The 21,472-nt window shown below is 50.0% G+C and overlaps 1 long non-coding RNA gene across 1 annotated transcript in view; it reads left to right on the top strand.

Moving 5' to 3' along the window:
* Positions 1 to 1,399, top strand: part of LOC109764857 (uncharacterized) — a 30,210-nt gene extending 28,811 nt beyond the window's left edge. The window contains exon 5 of the long non-coding RNA XR_006670624.2: positions 1,065 to 1,399. This is a non-coding gene — a long non-coding RNA (uncharacterized lncRNA). The remainder of the gene's footprint in view (positions 1 to 1,064) is intronic.
* The last annotated feature ends 20,073 nt before the right edge of the window (positions 1,400 to 21,472 follow it).

Genomic DNA, 21,472 nt, shown 5'->3' with positions numbered 1-21,472 from the left:
ACTTGCCTGGTACTACCACTTGTCCCTGCCTTAGGTAGGGTACGGTTCAGTAAGTTGTCAACCCCTGTCTAGCACACACCGTACAGAGAGGCCGGGATGAGGGTCCCATGGCCATGGATTAAAGCCAGTCATCCGGTCCGGGGGCATGGGTGTTTCGGTTGTAGCCGAAGGGGTAGCTCCCCTAGTTTGCGCGTGGTATAAATTTTGTGATCCCATGCTACGTCGAGGTTGTAGCCTCCCCACTTAGAGTTTCGCTTGACAGGTGTCGTGGGTGAATCTAGACACCGGTAAGTTAAGCTGGTGTGTGCAGGTCAGGCGTGTTTTCAATCAAAAGACCGTAGACGGAATTAGTCCCGATGGACTAAAGAAATCCGTTACCCGTGGGTAAAGAGTACACCCTCTGCAGAGATTATACATCTATTCGAATAGCCGTGTCCATGGTTAAGGACTACAGTTTGGGATAGGTCAAGTGTCGGTCTTAGTGTCGGTCTTCGGAGGAAAACTGCTAAACCAGAACCTTGATTATGAACTGTGACATATGTGGATTATGATCATTATTATTGTGGACTAACCATTTACTTTATTTGTATTTTCGAGTATCCCTGGGATGGTCCTACCTCCTGGATACCCATTACTATTATTCTATATAAGCCCTTTAGGTGGTGTCGCTCAGACGCCCGACTGTGGCATGCTTGTTATTTCCTTTATTCATAAGCCCTTTATGTGGTGTCGCCTAGACGCCCGACTGTGGCACGCACTGTCTTTTATTTTCTGTTATAAGCCCTGTATGTGGTGTCGCCCCGACGCCCGACTGCGGCATTATTATTCTTGCAGCTTCCTCTCGAGGAGTCATTCAGACCCTCGTTTGGCACCTAGTATTTTTTTGGTTATTATTACCCACATGCGTGCATCATGAATATTTTGTTTATCTCGTGACTGACGTTATGATCATAGAATATTTTCGGAACTTGATTACCCTTGATATATTATACCCGTGTTCTTGATGTTTTGCGAGTACATTCAAACGTACTCACTGGCTTGTCCCTGGCTATTGTCTTGGCCAGATTTTGCTTGCACGGAGCAGAGTGTTACGACGACGGCCCCGGAGCCTACGCAGTGTTGTCAGCAGCCTCGCGAAGATAGGAGTTATCCTGGTCAGCTGTTCTTGTGAGGAAATGGAGTCCTATAGACGCAGATGAACCACAAACCGCTTCCGCCATCAACCATTAGAAACCAAGTGTTGTACTCATAGGCCACAATGGTCTTGTACTACATATTTTTGTACTTGCTTGGATTTTCTTGTATCAAGTTGGTGCCTCATCAGCTAACAGTAATCCTGGGGCTGGTGAGCACAACGGCCATTTTCTGCAGAATTAATATCCCGAAAATCCGGTCGTGACAGACTTGGTATCAGAGCCAGGCTGACCATTGGCTAACCCTATCTTAGCCAGGTCAATAAACCTAGGTTGACCAACCCACCAGACCTTAACCAAACCCCGGCCAAGCTTCTCGCGTAAGATAGCCACACAGTGAACCCGACGCTTTTGGCAGTCGGTGCCCAACCTATCAGCTTAGCCTGTCGATCACGCGCCAGTGACCGACACCTAACTTGTCTCACTCGCAAGCGTGCGAAGGAAGACTCCGCCTCTTTTTCTATAAAAAGGGCGCGCTAGCCTCAACCCAGCACATCACAGCCTCTCTCCCAAACCAAGTCACAATGCCTAGCCCCATTGTTCACAATGAGACCACAGCAACCAACCTTGGAGGTTTTGTGACCGTGCTCGCAAACCTCACCCGCCGTGCCTATGCATTAGAGGAGCCCCCAGAGTATGTTGTGTACCAAGAGCTCATGAACGGTGAGAGCCGTCAGTACTGGGCCACTGTGCACATCTACGGTAGGGGTCTGACGCCAGAACGCCCCTACAGGTTCACCGGAAGGACAACTTCCTTTGAGCCACAAGCCATCCAACTGGCAGCCCGCGAAGCTATAGTCCAACTCCGGCCCTTGTCGCCTAGACTTAACTGTCGCTCGTTCTACTACTACCCCAGTCGTGACGGGTATGGTAGGCCGCCCCAGGTTGCCAACGGAGATCACGAGACGGATCCTGCGCTATTGCATTTGGTGCGCTATGTAAGTGCACTCGAGGGACTATTCGATCAAATCACCCTTGATCTGATCGCAGCTCGTGGAGAACTGTTTCGCCGAGCCCCGGCGAGAGGAGAAGTGGAGCCCAAAGCCGACAACCCAGTCGTGCTGTTCGGACACCCGATCGAGTCCTTGCGGTCTGCCCCAACCATCGGCCAAAATACTTTGATGTCCCCAGAAGCGCTTCGTCGCCTTTTGGGAACACACTCCAACAGAGTGGTGACCAACAACCCCCGCGATGGTCATCACCACTACCCCGACCCTGCAGCCCCTCAACCTCAGCCGGCTAATCCCGACGGTGAAACCCGTGGGGAAGACTCGACGTCCTCTAGACAAGCCCGCTTAGATATTAACGGAGTAGACTAAGTCGCTCGAATAGTAACGAGCCTTGTTATTTCTACGCCCTGTAATTGTGTGATCCTGTATCGCCATTGTCAGGGGATGTCTGCTGGTGCACCCCATCACCAAAAGACGTTTTCTTCGGACCCTGTCCTTTTGCCGTCTTTATTATAACGTCATAGCTGTGTTTATTTGTGTGTTGCAGCTTATGTTTGTACCTTAAATTCAGGCTATGCGCAAACTCTTGTTTTCAACTTAAGGGTGTATAATTTTTTTTTTAAAAATCAGCCCTTAGCAAATCTCGAGGACGAGATTTTTTTTAGGGGGGTAGTGTTGTAACACCCCAAAATTTTGACCTTGTTTTATTAATTAAAATTTTGCCAGGAAATAAATTTTTTATTTTTCTGGATTTCTCCTTGATTTCAAAACCCTCTTCTCTTCAATATTGTGAGTTTTTACCTCTAGTGGAAACTTTCCCAAAAGTATTATTGGACTTGTGTGCCCTCTTTATAAAATAAATTCTTTATCAGTGGATTTATTTGCATAATTATTTTCCATGAACCTTATTCTTTTAAAATGAACCTTCATTAATTTGGAGCCCCTTTTTGCACTGCAACCATTTGATAAATGCTTCTAATATTTTCACCAAAATTTGGGGATGTCATGTGAAGTTTCCACATCACTTTTATGCAAAAACATCTTTTGGTCATTGGAGATTTTGAGCTCCACATCAATTTTTCAAATCTGGTCCAGTAGGTATTTTGCACTACAACATATTTAAATATTCTTCTAAAAATTCTCCCAAGTGTTTGGAGATGTCAGTGGATGTACATAATTCAACTTCATGCAAAAACCCAGTGATGTTCTTAGAAAAATTTGAGTGAATCATCTTCATTTCTATTCTGGTCCAGTTTGGTGTTTTGCACTGCAACCCCATTTTATTTTGCTCTAGTACCTTTGAGCTTTTTCCTACCTATAGTCCTCCCTACCAAACCCTTAAGTCCAGGAGATTGGACCCATTGGCATATTTTTGGTGCATGCAATGATAGCCTTTAGTTTCTGCCCAAAACTGGTTTTCTCCAAAACTTGCACTATCAATTTTCTATTTTTGCCAAACTAACCTTACCACCTTCTTGAGCTCCTAAAGAGACTAGGATCTGGAGAGTTTGGCCACCCCAAGAGTTGCCTAGCTGACCATGGCATTCTGTCGAACGCCCTATGTGCAGGAACAATTTTTGGCATGCCCTCTGGTTTGCATTGTGGACTTGAACCCCTGACCCATCCAGCATGTCCACTAGCATCCTAGCTGTCCCTAGCCCTGGCCTGCTAACTACCAGCCTCACCCAAGCTCTCTAGAGCGTGCTGGCATTTCGTCGAACGCCTGGCGTGCGTGCTCTGGGCGCGCCCAGGGCACACGTTTTGCACGCGCGCGCACTGAGTCGCCGCGCCGCACTGCCACCCTCGACACGTCCCGTCTCTGGCCCCTGCTCGCCTGCCGAACCACGCCATGCACTCCCCCTCTCACCAGTACCCTCCAAGCTCTCACTCGCGCCCTACGCCGGCGTCGGCAGCGGGCTCTGCCGTGTTCGGCGCCGCCCAAGCCACCCGCGCGCGCCAGCTGCTCCGGGGAACAGCCCGTGCTCATCCACTTGCTCGTCGGCACGCTTTCGTCGCCGCCACGATGCCCTGCTACTACAGTAAAGTGGTCGCCGGCGATCTTATCCTCGGCCACCGCGGGAGCCAGCCTCGAGCGCCTATTTAAAGGGACCCCGAGCTCAACCGATCACTCAAGCAACCCCTGGCCACCCCCATAGCCCTCCCACAGCCAGCAATCGACGGGAAAGTTCTTTCTTCCTCGTCTCCGGCCAGCTCGGTCGCCGTCGCAATCCCGTGCCATGCGTCGCAGCCAAGCCCTCCCCCGCCAATCCAACGCCACCAAGAACTTCCCCGTAGTCGTGCGGAGCTGCCTAGCGCCTCAGCTTCGACCCAGGATCACCGGAGCCCAAAACCCGCTCTGCTCCCGAGCCACCGTCCGCCGCGAAGCTCGTCGCCGGTGACCTCCTCCGTCCCCGCCTGCCTAGCACCCACCGGGAGAACCGCCTCGGTCTGGCCAACCCATCCCTGCCCTCAGATGCCCTCGAGGAGCCGCCGTTCGTCGCCGGCGATCGCCGGAGGCCGCCGCCGTTCGGGCAGAGGGAAAGAGGAGGGAGGAAAGAACAGTCAAACCTGACCAGTGGGCCCTCTGGACCCACTGTCAGTGACCCGCGCGTCCGCCCTCTCTGGTTAAGTGATAGCGCATAACACCGAGTACGTTTCCTCTGCTGCGAAAGCGTATTCCCCTCGAAACGTTTTCTTTTCTGGTTTTATTTAAAAACAGAGTTTGACCAGACTTTGACCAGCTATAACTTTTATAATAAAACTCCAAATGAGTTGATTCTTTTTCCTACCTCTCTCAAATTTCCTCTAGTTTATTTTAAGATTTTTTTTAAAATATTTGAGGCAACTTTTTGTACTTTTTTTGAAATGTGTGTTGTTTGTATATTTCTCAAAATAGGATTTTTGGAGATAAGGCAACCTTCAAAAGTGCACCCCCACATGCATACACTTGAAGGCAAGCATTTCCGAACTCTGGCATAATATTTTGTGTGGTGTTTTGATATGGTTACAGCACCTTTTGACTTGGAGCATACATTATTTTTATGTGACGATAAAAAGATCATATGCATGAGTGCATAGTGGAGTTTTCTTTGCTGTGATAAATGGATATGTTGGTGATGGTATTCGTCCTCGTAAGCTTCCCTTGCATACCGGAAGGAAGCCGGGAAAGTCGTGGTCTTGGGTAGACACGGGCTTGTCCCTAGTACCTCGTCGGGACGAGTATGTCCGGTATGGCATGGTGAGGCTTGACGAGTGATAAGCCTACCTGTTAATGGTAATACTTTTGTCATGCTAATCATGTAGGGAACACTTGAACCTCCTGAGTCGGCCTTAGATCGAGTCTTGTCCAGTAACCCCCATACTTGCCTGGTACTACCACTTGTCCCTGCCTTAGGTAGGGTACGGTTCAGTAAGTTGTCAACCCCTGTCTAGCACACACCGTACAGAGAGGCCGGGATGAGGGTCCCATGGCCATGGATTAAAGCCAGTCATCCGGTCCGGGGGCATGGGTGTTTCGGTTGTAGCCGAAGGGGTAGCTCCCCTAGTTTGCGCGTGGTATAAATTTTGTGATCCCATGCTACGTCGAGGTTGTAGCCTCCCCACTTAGAGTTTCGCTTGACAGGTGTCGTGGGTGAATCTAGACACCGGTAAGTTAAGCTGGTGTGTGCAGGTCAGGCGTGTTTTCAATCAAAAGACCGTAGACGGAATTAGTCCCGATGGACTAAAGAAATCCGTTACCCGTGGGTAAAGAGTACACCCTCTGCAGAGATTATACATCTATTCGAATAGCCGTGTCCATGGTTAAGGACTACAGTTTGGGATAGGTCAAGTGTCGGTCTTAGTGTCGGTCTTCGGAGGAAAACTGCTAAACCAGAACCTTGATTATGAACTGTGACATATGTGGATTATGATCATTATTATTGTGGACTAACCATTTACTTTATTCGTATTTTCGAGTATCCCTGGGATGGTCCTACCTCCTGGATACCCATTACTATTATTCTATATAAGCCCTTTAGGTGGTGTCGCTCAGACGCCCGACTGTGGCATGCTTGTTATTTCCTTTATTCATAAGCCCTTTATGTGGTGTCGCCTAGACGCCCGACTGTGGCACGCACTGTCTTTTATTTTCTGTTATAAGCCCTGTATGTGGTGTCGCCCCGACGCCCGACTGCGGCATTATTATTCTTGCAGCTTCCTCTCGAGGAGTCATTCAGACCCTCGTTTGGCACCTAGTATTTTTTTGGTTATTATTACCCACATGCGTGCATCATGAATATTTTGTTTATCTCGTGACTGACGTTATGATCATAGAATATTTTCGGAACTTGATTACCCTTGATATATTATACCCGTGTTCTTAATGTTCTGCGAGTACATTCAAACGTACTCACTGGCTTGTCCCTGGCTATTGTCTTGGCCAGATTTTGCTTGCACGGAGCAGAGTGTTACGACGACGGCCCCAGAGCCTACGCAGTGTTGTCAGCAGCCTCGTGAAGATAGGAGTTATCCTGGTCAGCTGTTCTTGTGGGGAAATGGAGTCCCATAGACGCAGATGAACCACAAACCGCTTCTGCCATCAACCATTAGAAACCAAGTGTTGTACTCATAGGCCACAATGGTCTTGTACTACATATTTTTGTACTTGCTTGGATTTTCTTGTATCACGTTGGTGCCTCATCAGCTAACAGTAATCCTGGGGCTGGTGAGCACAACGGCCATTTTCTGGAGAATTAATATCCCGAAAATCCGGTCGTGACAGGGACCGCCATGAACTTGGCCAGAGCAAGCTGGCCAAGTAGCGCATTATAGGGGCTCTCAAGGTCCACCACCTCAAACTAGACTGGCACTCGGCGGAAGTGATCTTTGTCTCCGAAGAGGACATCTATCTGGATCTTGCCGATTGGTGAGCAGGAAAGGCCAGGGACTATGCCATGGAATACAGTCCGACTGGGTTGAAGCTGCTTCTACTTGATTCCCAGCTTCTCCATAGTATCACGGTATAGGATGTTGATGCTGCTGCCGCCATCTATCAGAACTCGGGAGAAGCGTGCAGCCCGCCTCTCTGTTGCGAGGTGGCATCCAAAACCAAGGCATAAGAACCAGGAGAGGGCATCATCTCCGGATGGTCGGCTCTGCTCCAACTGATAGGCTTATCAGACCAATGCATGAACTCGGGGGTCTCTGATGCTACTTCATGTACTTCTTGCTGCCGTTGCCGTCTGCTGTGCCTGTCATCGACCACGCTGGTGAACACGACATAAGCTCCATGCTCTTCAGGATACTCATCTTGAATCGCGCCGACTGGCCGAGCCGCCGGCTGCTGGGGAGGAGGAGGCGGCGGGCCGGCAGGCGGAGGAGGCAGGAGTCCGTCACCCTTGGCGATTCTGGTGAGCCAATGGCATTTCCGAGTGGTGTGGTTGGATGGCTTCGCGCCGCTGTGAAACTTGCAGGGTGCATCCAGAGTCTGCTCATATGAGAAGGCGGGCAACTAGTTGGGCTTGCCGCCCTTTGACACTTCGGAGGAGGCTGCCCTTCCGGCTGTCGGTCTTCAACTATCGCCACCTGCTAGCTTGTGGAGGCCGGCTGTGTGGCCTTGCGCTTGTTGTCATTCTATTGCTGACGCCGACTGGTGTCACTAGCCGGAGTCCGAGGAGCTTGAGGAGCTACTTTGCCAGATGTGTCAACTTGGATCTCCGCCTTCATGGAGAAGTCGGCCGTGGGATACTTGCCTGCTATGATCAGCAGTTCGTCGAGGGTCGTCGGCTCGTCGCAGAGAAGCCGGTGCTTGAGGAGGGTGCCTTCTCGGCACCCGGCAGTGAAGTACACGATGGCCTGCACCTCGTGCACGCCCTCGCAAGAGTTGTGTAGCTCGGCCCAACGCGTGAGGTAGTCGTGAGTCGATTCGTTGGGGCCTTGGACGCACAAGGAGAGCTGGCGCGGCTTGGGCGGCCGCTTGTACGTGCTGGTGAAGTTGCGAATGAAGGCTTCGGTGAAATCTACCCAGCTGTTGATGCTGCGGGGCTTCAGGTTGTTCAGCCATGTCCGGGCTGTGCCCTGGATCATGAGCGGAACATACTTCACGGCAACTCGCTTGTTGCCGTACGCTATGTTGACGCCTGTGGAGTAGTCGACCAGCCAGTCTTTCGGCTTCACGGAGCCGGTGTACTTGGGCGTATCTCTTGGGAGCGTGAACCCTTTGGGGAAGGGCTCGTCTCGGATTCGGGGGCCAAAACAAGGCGGACGCAACACGTCTTCTTCTTCTAGCGCCAGGGATCGGTTGAGGCGGTCGATCCGGTGGCGGGCATCGTTCTCTTCGACTCCTTCCCGGTGGCCAAGGCGGTCGCTGAGTGTCGGGTGGTCAACAGGCGGTGGGGAAGCGCGCCTCTCCCTGCGAGGGGGAGGGGAGGCGGACAGTCGTCCCGTCGTTCCACTGCTCTTGGGCGGCCGTCTTGGTCGCGCTCGATGGGGATGCGAGTCCGGCTGCGGTTGACAGCCGGCTCCTTGTCTCTTCTATCGCGGACACCACCAGTCGGCGTCCGGGATGTCGCGCCTTGATCTCGGCGAGGAGGCGGGTCGTCGTTCCGCCGGTTGGGCGCTTCAGTGCGGCAGCAGGCCTCTTGCTGCTCAGCAGCCGCATCAATGAGCCGCTGGACGCGCTCCGTCATGAGGCGACGCTCGTCTCCCTCGAGCTTGTCCAGCTCGTCTGCTGCCGCCTGGGCAGCTCGTATATTCTCCGCGGGCCTGGCGTAGGCAGGGTGATCTACCCGAACATGCTGGCAATGGCCGCGCCGCGCAGCTGGACCATGCCGACGCGGCTAGGCCCACCAGGAGCTGGCGTGCCACCAACGGCGCGGTCCATCTCGCACTGGTAAGCCTCCGAAAGGCATCTCATGCTGGCTAGCTTCTTGGTGCTCTCGATGAGTTGGACGCGGCGTGCTTCCAACGTCTCGGCGTCGGCGTCTTCTGGGATGGGCGCAGTCAGGTCTTGCAACACCGCCTCGAGCAGGTCTCGAGCACCGTCCCCGCCCGAGTGCTCGCCATGGCTGATGACAAGCACCTCTGTGACGGTGCTTCCGCTGCTGTCCTCGCGAGGAAGCGGCTCATCGTAGACCACCAAGTTGGTGGGGAACGCGTCAAGAGACGCCGTGTCGGAGTCTACAAGCATCGGGTCGGTGGAACCAACCGACTCCAAGTCCACAGTAGGCCCGCTGACGACGTGGAGCTAGTCGAGGAGGCTGACGAGGCGGCTCTCGGGGCCATCTGTGCCCGCGTCAGATGCGGGCTCGTCGGAGAGGCGAATCTCGCCAACAAGATCGGTGAGGCAGCTCGCCGCACAGGCGACCTCCACGCCGTGCAGCGCATCGACGCAAACGCCGTTTGGCGTGCCATGCTGGCTGCGCTCACCAGGAAGGAACAGGGTTCCCGTCCAGAGCAGGTCTCCGAACGGCGGTGCACCATGCCCCACGGTGGGCGCCAAATGTCGGGGGTTGGGTGCGACATATGCCAAGGGATGGCTTATCATGGTGGGAGCGAGTAGAACATCGCCGGTGCCCGGAAGCGGGATGAGGTGTAGACACGAACGCCGGCGTACTTTAACCAGGTTCGGGGCTCTCCTAGGAGATAACACCCCTAGTCCTGCTCTACGGGGTCTCCGCATGATCACTAAGGCACTAGTGAGTACAATGGTGCTCCTTGAGTTGTATGCTAGAGGTAAGAGAGAGTAGGGCTAGCTCTCTCCTCTCTCTATGTATGAGTCTAGGTCTAACAGGTTGGGAACCCTTTGCATCGGTGCCCTGGGGGTTTATATAGGCCTACCCCCCAGGGTACAATGGTAATCTGGCCGGGTCTTGGTCCCGGCTGTCAGTGTCTCTGGTCGCCGGCTTCTCCGCCGGCCGCTGAGGCCCGCCGACTGGTCTGGTGCGAAGCCGACAGGCCGCCCCCGCCGCTTGTGGGTCTGGTCGGCGGCTTGTTACTGTAGCCGTAAGGCTAATGACGCCTGCTTGGTCGGGGGGCGTGGCTACAGTCCCGCTGTCTGGTGGGAGATCACTGTAGCCACTCCGTGTCTCGTCTAGTTAATGGCGCACGGACACCGAGGGAGGAGTGGGCCGCCTGCTAGAAGCCGGCCTCCATTGGGTCCGACTGGTCGAGCTCTACCGTCCTCCGGTCTCTCGCTGCCCGGTAGGGCCCGCCGCCTGCAGGCCGTACCGACATGCCGTCGTGGGAGCAGGGCTCCACCTGACAGGGGTGACGTAATGGGTGGACTGGCAACAGTGTCGCGTCGTGCGGAGATCTCCGCCTGTACGGGGCACTGTGGCCACGCCGTGCCCTGGATAGGGGGTGATGGGCTACACTGTAGCCACATCCTGTCTTGTGTTCTTAATGGGGGCGCAGATTTTGAGGGCATCGCGGGCCGCCTGCTAGGTGCCGGCCTCTCTGGAGGCAGCCTGCTAGGAGTCGGCCCGTCTTGGTGCCGCCTTCTGGTGCTTGGCCGTCTTCTGGCAGCTGGCCGCTTGAGTCAGCCGGCCGCCAGAAGGCGGTGCTTTGTTCTGGACACTTGAGGGGCGCAGCCGGCCCGATGTCTTGAAATGCTTAGGGGCTCGGGTTAGGCTACCCGTGGCCCATTACTCCGACAACCGGCTCTGCCACTCTTCCCACCTCTGCTTTTGAGCGCCCTCCGGATATGTGCCCTTCTCCTGGCTCCTTGGTATCCAGGCAATGCAGCCGGAGATGGCGCCTCCTAGCTGGATCCGGGGATAGAAGTAGTGGCGGAAGAGCGTTGTGCTGGGGAGCACTCCGGCGAAGCCCTCACAGAGATGGGCAAAGATGGCCATGCACACCACAACATTCGGCGTGAACTCCAGAAGGTGGAAGCCATAGGTGTGCATGACGCCATTGAAGAAATCAGAGAAAGGCCGTCCTTGGCAAAATCGGCGGGGACGATGCGCGTGGCAGGGTGCCCCGTCGTCTTGCACCCCCATAAGGGCTTGAAGTTGTCCCTGAGATGGAGCGCATCAACCGTAGAGGGGAAGTAGGCATGCTGCGTCCGAAGCGCCGCCAACTCACTCTCCGGCGCCTCCTTCTCCCCGGTGTCCTTGGCCACTCCCTTGCCCTTGCTTGTCTTGGGTGCCATGGTGGCCGAGAAGAGGTGGGGGATCGAAGGCAATGGGGGCGCGGCTGCGGCGAGCAAGGCGAGAGCTTCGGTTCGCTCTTGGGAAGAAGAGAGGAACGGCGGTTCCGAGATTGGAAGAGGCGCAGAGGGTAAATGAGCGGCGTGCCCACGGTTTTCCCTTTTTATGGGGAAGGCGCGGGCCGCCTCTTTATCATTTACTGCGATATGAAACAGGCGTACAGCAACCGCCCCACGCACGACCCCCACGTCACGCATTCAACGCGGGTCGTGGGGAAGCGCAACTGGCGAGGACGATACTACAGTAAAACTCGGCCCCGCGTGCCCGCGCACCGTTTTGGGCCTAGCCCAACAACGCGTTGAGCTTATGGGTGGCCCAGGCCTGGGGGCTCTTGTCGGTGTACAAAAGTAGGGGCCTCTTTGTACCCCTTTACTTGTGCACGGGCAGTCAGAGCCACGCCTTTGGCCACACTTAGCAGGACAGAGGAAGGAAGCAGAAGTACAAGACTACCAGAGCAGCGCTCCAACCAGGGGCGCAGAGAACGAGGCAACAAGATGGGCTTCCCCCGGCAAGACCTTGCCGGGGGAAGCCTACACAGCCCCGGCAAGGGCCTTGCCGAGGCAGCTCACCTAACACCACCATCGCAGCCACCCTTGTGCCTGAGAGTTCCGACACCATCGACAACGTTGGAATCAAGGCTCGGGAAGCGCCTGCATGATGGCATGCAGATCTTTGTGAAGACAAAGGGCCAGGAAGGCCTAGATGAGAACTAGAAGACAAGACAACGGCGAGGCTCCTTGCCGAGGATGCCCACGAGGCCCCGACAAGGCTCCTGCCGAAGATACCCACGAGGCCCCGGCAAGGCTCTTGCCGGGGGCGCTCACAAGACCCCGGCAAGACCCTTGCCGGGAACATCCACAAGACCGCAGCAAGGCCTTGCTGCCCCGTCGCTGATCCAGCTCAGCGGCCCACCCACCAACTGAAGCAAGTACCCACGTGGCAGTACGTGGCTCCTAAACCAACTGGTCAAGCACCTGCGTGGTGGCATGCGGATCTTCGTGAAGACCCTGCCACCACACCAGCTCAGCAGCCTACCGGCCTACATGGCGCTGCATGCTTCGTTGGCCTGGACGCGTGTCGGAGCAAGGCGAAGCGGAGACGGACGGGACGCGCTTCGTTATCGTCCCCGATAAAGCAAGAGGACACCTAAGTAGCGCATTTAATGCATTTTGTCCTGTAATGTCAGGCGATAAACTTGACTACTGTACAACTTTCCACCTCATGTGTGCCACTGTGGCAACCCCTTTGACTATAAAAGGAGGCCCGCGGCGTACTGTGAGAGGATTCGGATTTTTTGGACTACGCACACACCATAGCTAGTTCAAGAACCCAAGAACACTCAAATATACACCAAAGCAGGACTAGGGTATTACGCATCTTCGCGGCCCGAACCTGGGTAAAATTCCCCTGTGCTGATTACTAGACCCGCTCTTTGCACAACCTCGCACCCGCCAACCGCAGAAGGGATCCTCGTGATCCCATAGGTGACGTTTCCACCGACATGCCGGTCCTTCTTGAAGGTTAAAACAACACACTTGACTAAAAATCGTTGTGGTTTTGATGCATAGGTATGAACGCTTCTTGCTAGAAGCCCATAGCAGCAACGTAAAACTTGCAACAACAAAGTAGAGGACATCTAACTTGTTTTTCCAGGGCATGTTGTGATGTGATATGGTCAAGACGTGATGAGATATAAATTTTTGTATGAGATGATCATGTTTTGTAAAAGTTATCGGCAACTGGCAGGAGCCTTATGGTTGTCTCTTTATTGTATGAAATGCAATCGCCATGTAATTGCTTTACTTTATCACTAAGCGGTAGCGATTGTCGTAGAAGCAATAGTTGGCGAGACGACAATGATGCTACGATGGAGATCAAGGTGTCAAGCCGGTGACGATGGAGATCATGACGGTGCTTTGGAGATAGAGATCAAAGGCACAAGATGATGATGGCCATATCATGTCACATATTTTGATTGCATGTGATGTTTATCTTTTATGCATCTTATTTTGCTTAGTACGGCGGTATCATTATAAAATGATCCCTCACGAAAATTCAAGGTATAAGTGTTCTCACTGAGTATGCACCGTTGCTACAGTTCGTCGTGCTGAGACACCACGTGATGATCGGGTGTGATAAGCTCTACGTTCACATACAACGGGTGCAAGCTAGTTTTGCACGTGCAGAATACTTGGGTTAAACTTGACGAGCCTAGCATATGCAGATATGGCCTCGGAACACTGAGACGGAAAGGTTGAATGTGAATCATATAGTAGATATGATCAACATAGTGATGTTCACCATTGAAAACTACTCCATCTCACGTGATGATCAGACCTGGTTTAGTTGATATGGATCACGTGATCATTTAGATTACTAGAGGGATGTCTATCTAAGTGGGAGTTCTTAAGTAATATGATTAATTGAACTTAAATTTATCATGAACTTAGTACCTGATAGTTTTTGCATGTCTATGTTGTTGTAGATCAATGGCCCGTGCTACCGTTCCCTTGAATTTCAATGCGTTCCTAGAGAAAGCTAAGTTGAAAGATGATGGTAGAAACTACACGGACTAGGTACGTAACTTGAGGATTATCCTCATTGCTGCATAGAAGAATTACGTCCTGGAAGCACCGCTAGGTGCAAGACCCGCTGCAGGAGCAACTCCGGACGTTATGAACGTCTGGTAGAGCAAAGCTGATGACTACTCGATAGTTCAGTGTGCCATGCTTTATGGCTTAGAATCGGGACTTCAAAGACGTTTTGAATGTCATGGAGCATATGAGATGTTCCAGGAGTTGAAGTTAATATTTCAAGCAAATGCCGGAGTTGAGATATATGAAGTCTCTAACAAGTTCTATAGCTACAAGATGGAGGAGAATAGTTTTGTCAGTGAACACATACTCAGAATGTCTGGGTACCATAACCACTTGACTCGGCTAGGAGTTAATCTTCCTGATGATAGTGTCATTGACAGAGTTCTTCAATCACTGCCACCAAGCTATAGAGGCTTCGTGATGAACTATAATATGCAAGGGATGGAGAAGACTATTCCCGAGCTCTTCGCAATGCTAAAAGCTGCGGAGGTAGAAATCAAGAAAGAGCATCAAGCGTTGATCGTTAACAAGACCACTAGTTTCAGGAAAAAGGGCAAAGGGAAGAAGGGGAACTTCAAGAAGAAAAGCAAGCAAGTTGCTACTCCCGGGAAGAAGTCCAAGTCTGGACCTAAGCCTGAAACTGAGTGCTTCTACTACAAAGGGACTGGTCACTGGAAGCGGAACTGCCCCAAGTATTCGGCGGATAAGAAGGATGGCAAAGTGAAAGGTATATTTGATATACATGTTATTGATGTGTACCTTACTAATGCTTGTAGTAGCGCCTCGGTATTTGATACTGGTTTTGTTGCTCATATTTGCAACTCGAAACAGCGGCTACGGATTAAACGAAGATTGGCTAAGGGCGAGGTGACGATGCGTGTGGGAAATGGTTCCAAAGTCGATGTGATCGCCGTCAGCACGCTACCTCTACATTTACCATCGGGATTAGTTTTAGACCTGAATAATTATTATTTGGTGCCAGCGTTGAGCATGAACATTATATCTGGATCTTGTTTGATGCGAGACGGTTATACATTAAATCAGAGAAAAATGGTTGTTCTATTTATATGAGTAATATCTTTTATGGTCATGCACCCTTGATGAGTGGTCTATTTCCGTTGAATCTTGATTGTAGTGATACACATATTCATAGTATTGAAGCCAAAAGATGCAAAGTTAATAATGATAGTGCAACTTATTTGTGGCACTGCCGTTTAGGTCATATCGGTGGAAAGCGCGTGAAGAAACTCCATGCTGATGGGCTTTTGGAATCACTTGATTATGAATCACTTGATTCTTGCGAACCATGCCTCATGGGCAAGATGACTAAGACTCCGTTCTCCGGAACAATGGAGCGAGCAACTGACTTATTGGGAATAATACATACTGATGTATGCGGTCCGATGAGTGTTGAGGCTCGCGGCGGGTATCGCTATTTTCTGACTTTCACAGATGATTTGAGCAGGTATGGGTATATCTACTTAACGAAACATAAGTCGGAATCATTTGAAAAATTCAAAGAATTTCAGAGTGAAGTGGAAAATCATCGTAACAAGAAATTAAAGTTTCTACGATCTGATCGTGGAGGAGAATATTTGAGTTATGAGTTTGGTCTTCATTTGAAACAATGTGGAATAGTTTCGCAACTCACGCCACGTGGAACACCACAGCGTAATGGTGTGTCCGAACGTCATAATCATACTTTATTAGATATGGTGCGATCTATGATGTCTGTTACCGATTATCGCTATCATTTTGGGGTTATGCTTTAGAGACGGCTGCATTCACGTTAAATAGGGCACCATCTAAATCTGTTGAGACGACACCATACGAACTGTGGTTTGGCAAGAAACCCAAGTTGTCGTTTCTTAAAGTTTGGGGTTGCGATGCTTATGTGAGAAAGCTTCAACCTGATAAGCTCGAACCCAAATCGGAGAAATGTGTCTTCATAGGATACCCAAAGGAGACTGTTGGGTACACCTTCTATCACAGATCCGAAGGCAAGATATTCGTTGCGAAGAATGGATCCTTTCTAGAGAAGGAGTTTCTCTCGAAAGAAGTGAGTGGGAGAAAAGTAGAACTTGATGAGGTAATTGTACCTTCTCCCAAATTGGAAAGTAGTTCATCATAGAAATCAGTTCCGGTGATTCCTACACCAATCAGTGAGGAAGCGAATGATGATGATCATGAAACTTCAGATCAAGTTACTACTGAACCTTGTAGGTCAACCAGAGTACGATCCGCACCAGAGTGGTACGGTAATCCTGTTCTGGAAGTCATGTTACTAGACCATGATGAACCTACGAACTATGAGGAAGCGATGATGAGCCCAGATTCCGCGAAATGGCTTGAGGCCATGAAATCTGAGATGGGATCCATGTATGAGAACAAAGTATGGACTTTGGTCGACTTGCCCGATGATCGACAATCCATCGAGAATAAATGGATCTTCAAGAAGAAGACTGACGCTGACGGTAATGTTACTGTCTACAAAGCTCAACTTGTTGCGAAAGGTTTTCGACAAGTTCAAGGAGTTGACTACGATGAGACCTTCTCACCCGTAGCGATGCTTAAGTCTGTCTGAAACATGTTAGCAATTGCCGCATTTTATGATTATGAAATATGGCAAATGGATGTCGAAACTGCATTCTTGAATGGATATCTTAAAGAAGAGTTGTATGTGATGGAACCAGAAGGTTTTGTCGATGCTAAAGGTGCTAACAAAGTGTGCAAGCTCCAGCGATCCATTTATGGACTGGTGCAAGCCTCACGGAGTTGGAATATACGCTTTGATAGTGTGATCAAAGCATATGGTTTTATACAGACTTTTGGAGAAGCCTGTATTTACAAGAAAGTGAGTGCGAGCTTTGTAGCATTTCTAATATTATATCTAGATGACATATTGTTGATTGGAAATGATACAGAATTTCTGGATAGCATAAGGATACTTGAATAAGAATTTTTCAATGAAAGACCTCGGTGAAGCTGCTTATATATTGGGCATCAACATCTATAGAGATAGATCAAGACGCTTAATTGGACTTTCACAAAGCACATACCTTAATGAAGTTTTGAAGAAGTTCAAAATGGATCAATCAAAGAAAGGGTTCTTGCCTATGTTACAAGGTGTGAAGTTGAGTAAGACTAAATGCCCGACCACTGCAGAAGATAGAGAGAAAATGGAAGTCATTCCCTATGTCTCAGCCATAGGTTCTATCATGTATGCAATGTTGTGTACTAGATCTGATGTGTGCCTTGCTATAAGTATAGCAGGGAGGTACCAAAGTAATCTAGGATTGGATCACTAGACAGTGGTCAAGAACATCCTGAAATACCTGAAAAGGACTAAGGATATGTTTCTCGTTTATGGAGGTGACAAAGAGCTCGTCGTAAATGGTTACATCGATGCAAGCTTTGACACTGATCCGGATGACTCTAAGTCGCAAACTGGATACGTATTTATATTGAATGGTGGAGCTGTTAGTTGGTGCAGTTCCAAGCAGAGCGTCGTGGCGGGATCTATGTGTGAAGCGGAGTACATAGCTGCTTCAGAAGCAGCAAATGAAGGAGTCTAGATGAAGGAGTTCATATCCGATCTAGGTGTAATACCTAGTGCATCGGGTCCAATGAAAATATTTTGTGATAATACTGGAGGAATTGCCTTGGCGAAGGAATCCAGATTTCACAAAAGAACCAAACACATCAAGAGATGCTTCAATTCCATCCGCGATCTAGTCAAGGAGGGAGACATAGAGATTTGCAAGATACATATGGATCTGAATTTTGTAGACCTATTGACTAAGCCTCTTCCATGAGCAAAACATGATCAGCACCAAGACTCCATGGGTGTTAGAATCATTACTATGTAATCTAGATTATTGACTCTAGCGCAAGTGGGAGACTGAAGGAAATATGCCCTAGAGGCAATAATAAAGTTGTTATTTATATTTCCTTATATCATGATAAATGTTTATTATTCATGCTAGAATTGTATTAACCGGAAACTTAGTACATGTGTGGATGCATTAACAAAACAGAGTGTCCCTAGTATGCATCTACTTGACTAGCTCATTGATCAAAGATGGTTATGTTTCCTGACCATAGACATCTGTTGTCATTTGATAAACGGGATCACATCATTAGTGAATGATGTGATGGACAAGACCCATCCGTTAGCTTAGCATAATGATTGTTTAGTTTTATTACTATTGATTTCTTCATGACTTATACATGTTCCTCTAACTATCAGATTATGCAACTCCCGAATACCGAAGGAACACTTTGTGTGCTATCAAACGTCACAAGGTAACTGGGTGATTATAACGATGCTCTACAGGTGTCTCCGAAGGTGTTTGTTGGGTTGGCATAGATCAAGATTAGGATTTGTCACTCAGTGTATCGGAGAGGTATCTCTGGGCCCTGTCGGTAATGCACATCACTATAAGCCTTGCAAGCAATGTGACTAATGAGTTGGTTACGGGATGATGCATTACGGAACGGGTAAAGAGACTTGCCGGTAATGAGATTGAACTAGGTATGATGATATCGAGGATTGAATCTCGGGCAAGTAACATACCGATGACAAAGGGAACACCGTATGTTGTTATGCGGTTTGACTGATAAAGATCTTCGTAGAATATGTAGGAGCCAATATGAGCATCCAGGTTCCACTATCGGTTATTGACCGGAGATGTGTCTCGGTCATGTCTACATAGTTCTCGAACCCGTAGGGTCCGCACGCTTAACGTTCGATGACAATTTGTATTATGAGTTATGTGTTTTGGTGACCAAATTTTGTTCGGGGTCCCGGATGAGATCACGGACATGACGAGGAGTCTCGAAATGGTCGAGAGGTAAAGATTCATATATTGGAAGGTTGTATTCGTGTAACACCCCGGATGTAACTTTCCATATTTGTAACTCCAACTCTTGCCATTTTCGGCTATGTGTTATGATATTCCCTTTGTCGTCGGGTTTTGTCTTTCGTTTTGCATTTTGTTCATGTCATGCATCTCGTATCATGTCATCATGTGCATCTCATTTGCATACGTGTTCGTCTCATGCATCCGAGCATTTCCCCATTGTCCGTATTGCAATCCGACACTCCCACATGCACCGGCGCACCCCTCTTGTCTCTTTTCGTGAGCGGGTGTCAAACGTTCTCGGAATGGACCGAGGTTTGCCAAGTGACCTTGGTACACCACCGGTAGACCACCTGTCAAGTTTCGTTCCATTTGGAGGTCGTTTGATGCTCCAACGGTTAACCGGGTAACCGCAAAGGCCTTTTGTGTGGTGCAGCCCAACACCCCTCCAAAACAGCCCAATAACCCATCTAAGTCACTTCCATGCTCTCCGTCGTTGGATCACGATCGTGTGGGCGAAAACCGCACCTCATTTGGAGTCTCCTAGCTCCCTCTACCTATAAATATGTGCACCCCTCCTCCAAATCCGGGTCCGGCCGGACAGATCACGCCGCCGCCCCACGCCTATCGCTCGCCGCCACGTGTCCCTGCACCGCCGCCACCCGCCGCCGGCCCGCGAGCCCACGGCGGGCCCGCCGAGCCTGGCTCCGCCACCCGCGCGCCTCCCGCACCGCTCCTCCACGCCGGCAGGGCACCGCCCCCACGCCAAGCTCCGGCGACCCCGCCGCCCATCGCCGCCTCGCTCCGGTCGTCGCCGGCCACCGCCGCCTGACCTCCACGCGCTGCCTCCTCTCCCTCGCCGCCACGCCCGGTGCTGGACGGATCCGCCCCGGCGGACCCCGGATCCGGCAACCCTAGCTCCAGCCACCGCGAGGACTCCTCCGGCCACTCCTCCGACGAACCTCGACGTCCGCGCCGACGAGCCCTAGATCTGGAAACGAGGTTGACTCCCCCCTCCCCCTCGTTTTTCTGCCAAGTCCCGAATTGCTCATATTACGTGGCTCTGTTCATCGCATCATATCTCCTTGCACGCTGCTCTGTTTCATGCGTGTGATATATCAAAATGTTCAACAGGAGATGCTCTACATTTTGTTCCATTATGCCATGCTTGTTTGAGTTCATCGTGATGCCTAAATCGTCGTTGCAAGAGTGCTATATGATGTTACTGCTGTTACTTATCAGAACTTGATGTTTTGTCATTTTTGCTGCATTTTATGTGTGCATCTTTTGGGCATGAGCTCTACATGTGTTTTGATCTATGACATGCCATCTTTACAGGGGTGTATGCCATGTAGTTTTGTGATCTATGTGGTGACGAGCACAAGCACGCAAACTAGGCTTCGTGATGTTTCTGTTTTCAGGGACATGATTTTCCCAAGTTTTTTCCTGCTGTTATTTTGATGCCATGTATCCATGTGGCTACAGTGAGATCCATGCTTATTTTGAGATACTTTAGTAAGGATGTTTTGAACATTTGGTTATGCTCTATCTATCTATGCCACTGTTTGCAATTATGGAGTGCCCTAGCATGTCTCAATCTTGCTCTACTTTTGCTATAAAATGTTCCTGCCAGAATGTAAACATGCTATTCAATCTTGCCAAGGTTGTTGTAGTTGATCCATACATGCTATGAACTTGCTCTTGTCATGGATAGCTTCATGAACATGTCTTATTGATGTTGGTATGCTTGTTTTGTCATGAATTGCCTTGTGATGAGTGAATCGAGCTCACAAAGTTGCCTTCATAATTCTGTTAATGCCATGCTCTGTTTTCTGCTAAGTTTTAAACCTGCTACCGAAACTTGCTATGTTTACATGGGTGCCATCAAATCTTCTGTGCCTTTGTGGCTCACAATCAGTAAGGAACTTCTGTTCTATCCATTTAGTAGATTTCTGCCATGCCTTGGTTTGCTATGATAAGTGCTTGTAGCATGTCGTTTGCTTGCTCTAAACATGGTTTCCTGATGTTATTTCTGGCATGGTAGTATTTTCACCAAGTCTGTGAAGCTGATATCTTTTGCACTTTTGCCATGCTTCTTTGAACATGTTATTGTGTGATCTAGCCGTAGCTAAGTGTTCATCTTTTGTCAAAAATCTCTTGTAGATCACTGCCATATGTTGTGTTGCTATGTTGGGGTGCTGTAGCATAGTTACTTGATGTATTCTAAGTGCTATCATGCTGGTAATCGCAGAATTGTGTCATTCTTGTTTTGCTTGCCATTTGCAAACCGTGCATCCGTTTCCGGTGATCTTTATATCGATTTCGACTGAAATCATCTCATCTTTCCAGAGGCATACTTGGTTTGCCAAGTTGATGCCTTGTTCATCTTTTCCCTTCCGGAGCACGCATATTGCATTGCATATCACATCTCGCATATCATGCCATGTATTGCATCATGTTGCTTGTGCATTTCCCGTGGTTGATTGTGGTTCCATTGCTTGTGTTCTTGCTTTGGATAGATCCGGGAGATGAGTTCGTGAACGAGGAACCTGTTGAGAACGCTTACGAGGATCAAGCTTTCGACAACTCTGAGAACCTTGCGGGCAAGATGACCATACCCTCGAAATCACTTCTATCTTTGCTTTGCTAGTTGTTCGCTCTATCGCTTTGTTGCGCTAC

Source organism: Aegilops tauschii, chromosome 2 (assembly GCF_002575655.3).
Source record: "Aegilops tauschii subsp. strangulata cultivar AL8/78 chromosome 2, Aet v6.0, whole genome shotgun sequence".
NCBI classification, from domain to species: domain Eukaryota; kingdom Viridiplantae; phylum Streptophyta; class Magnoliopsida; order Poales; family Poaceae; genus Aegilops; species Aegilops tauschii.
This window is presented reverse-complemented; position numbering and strand designations above follow the sequence as displayed.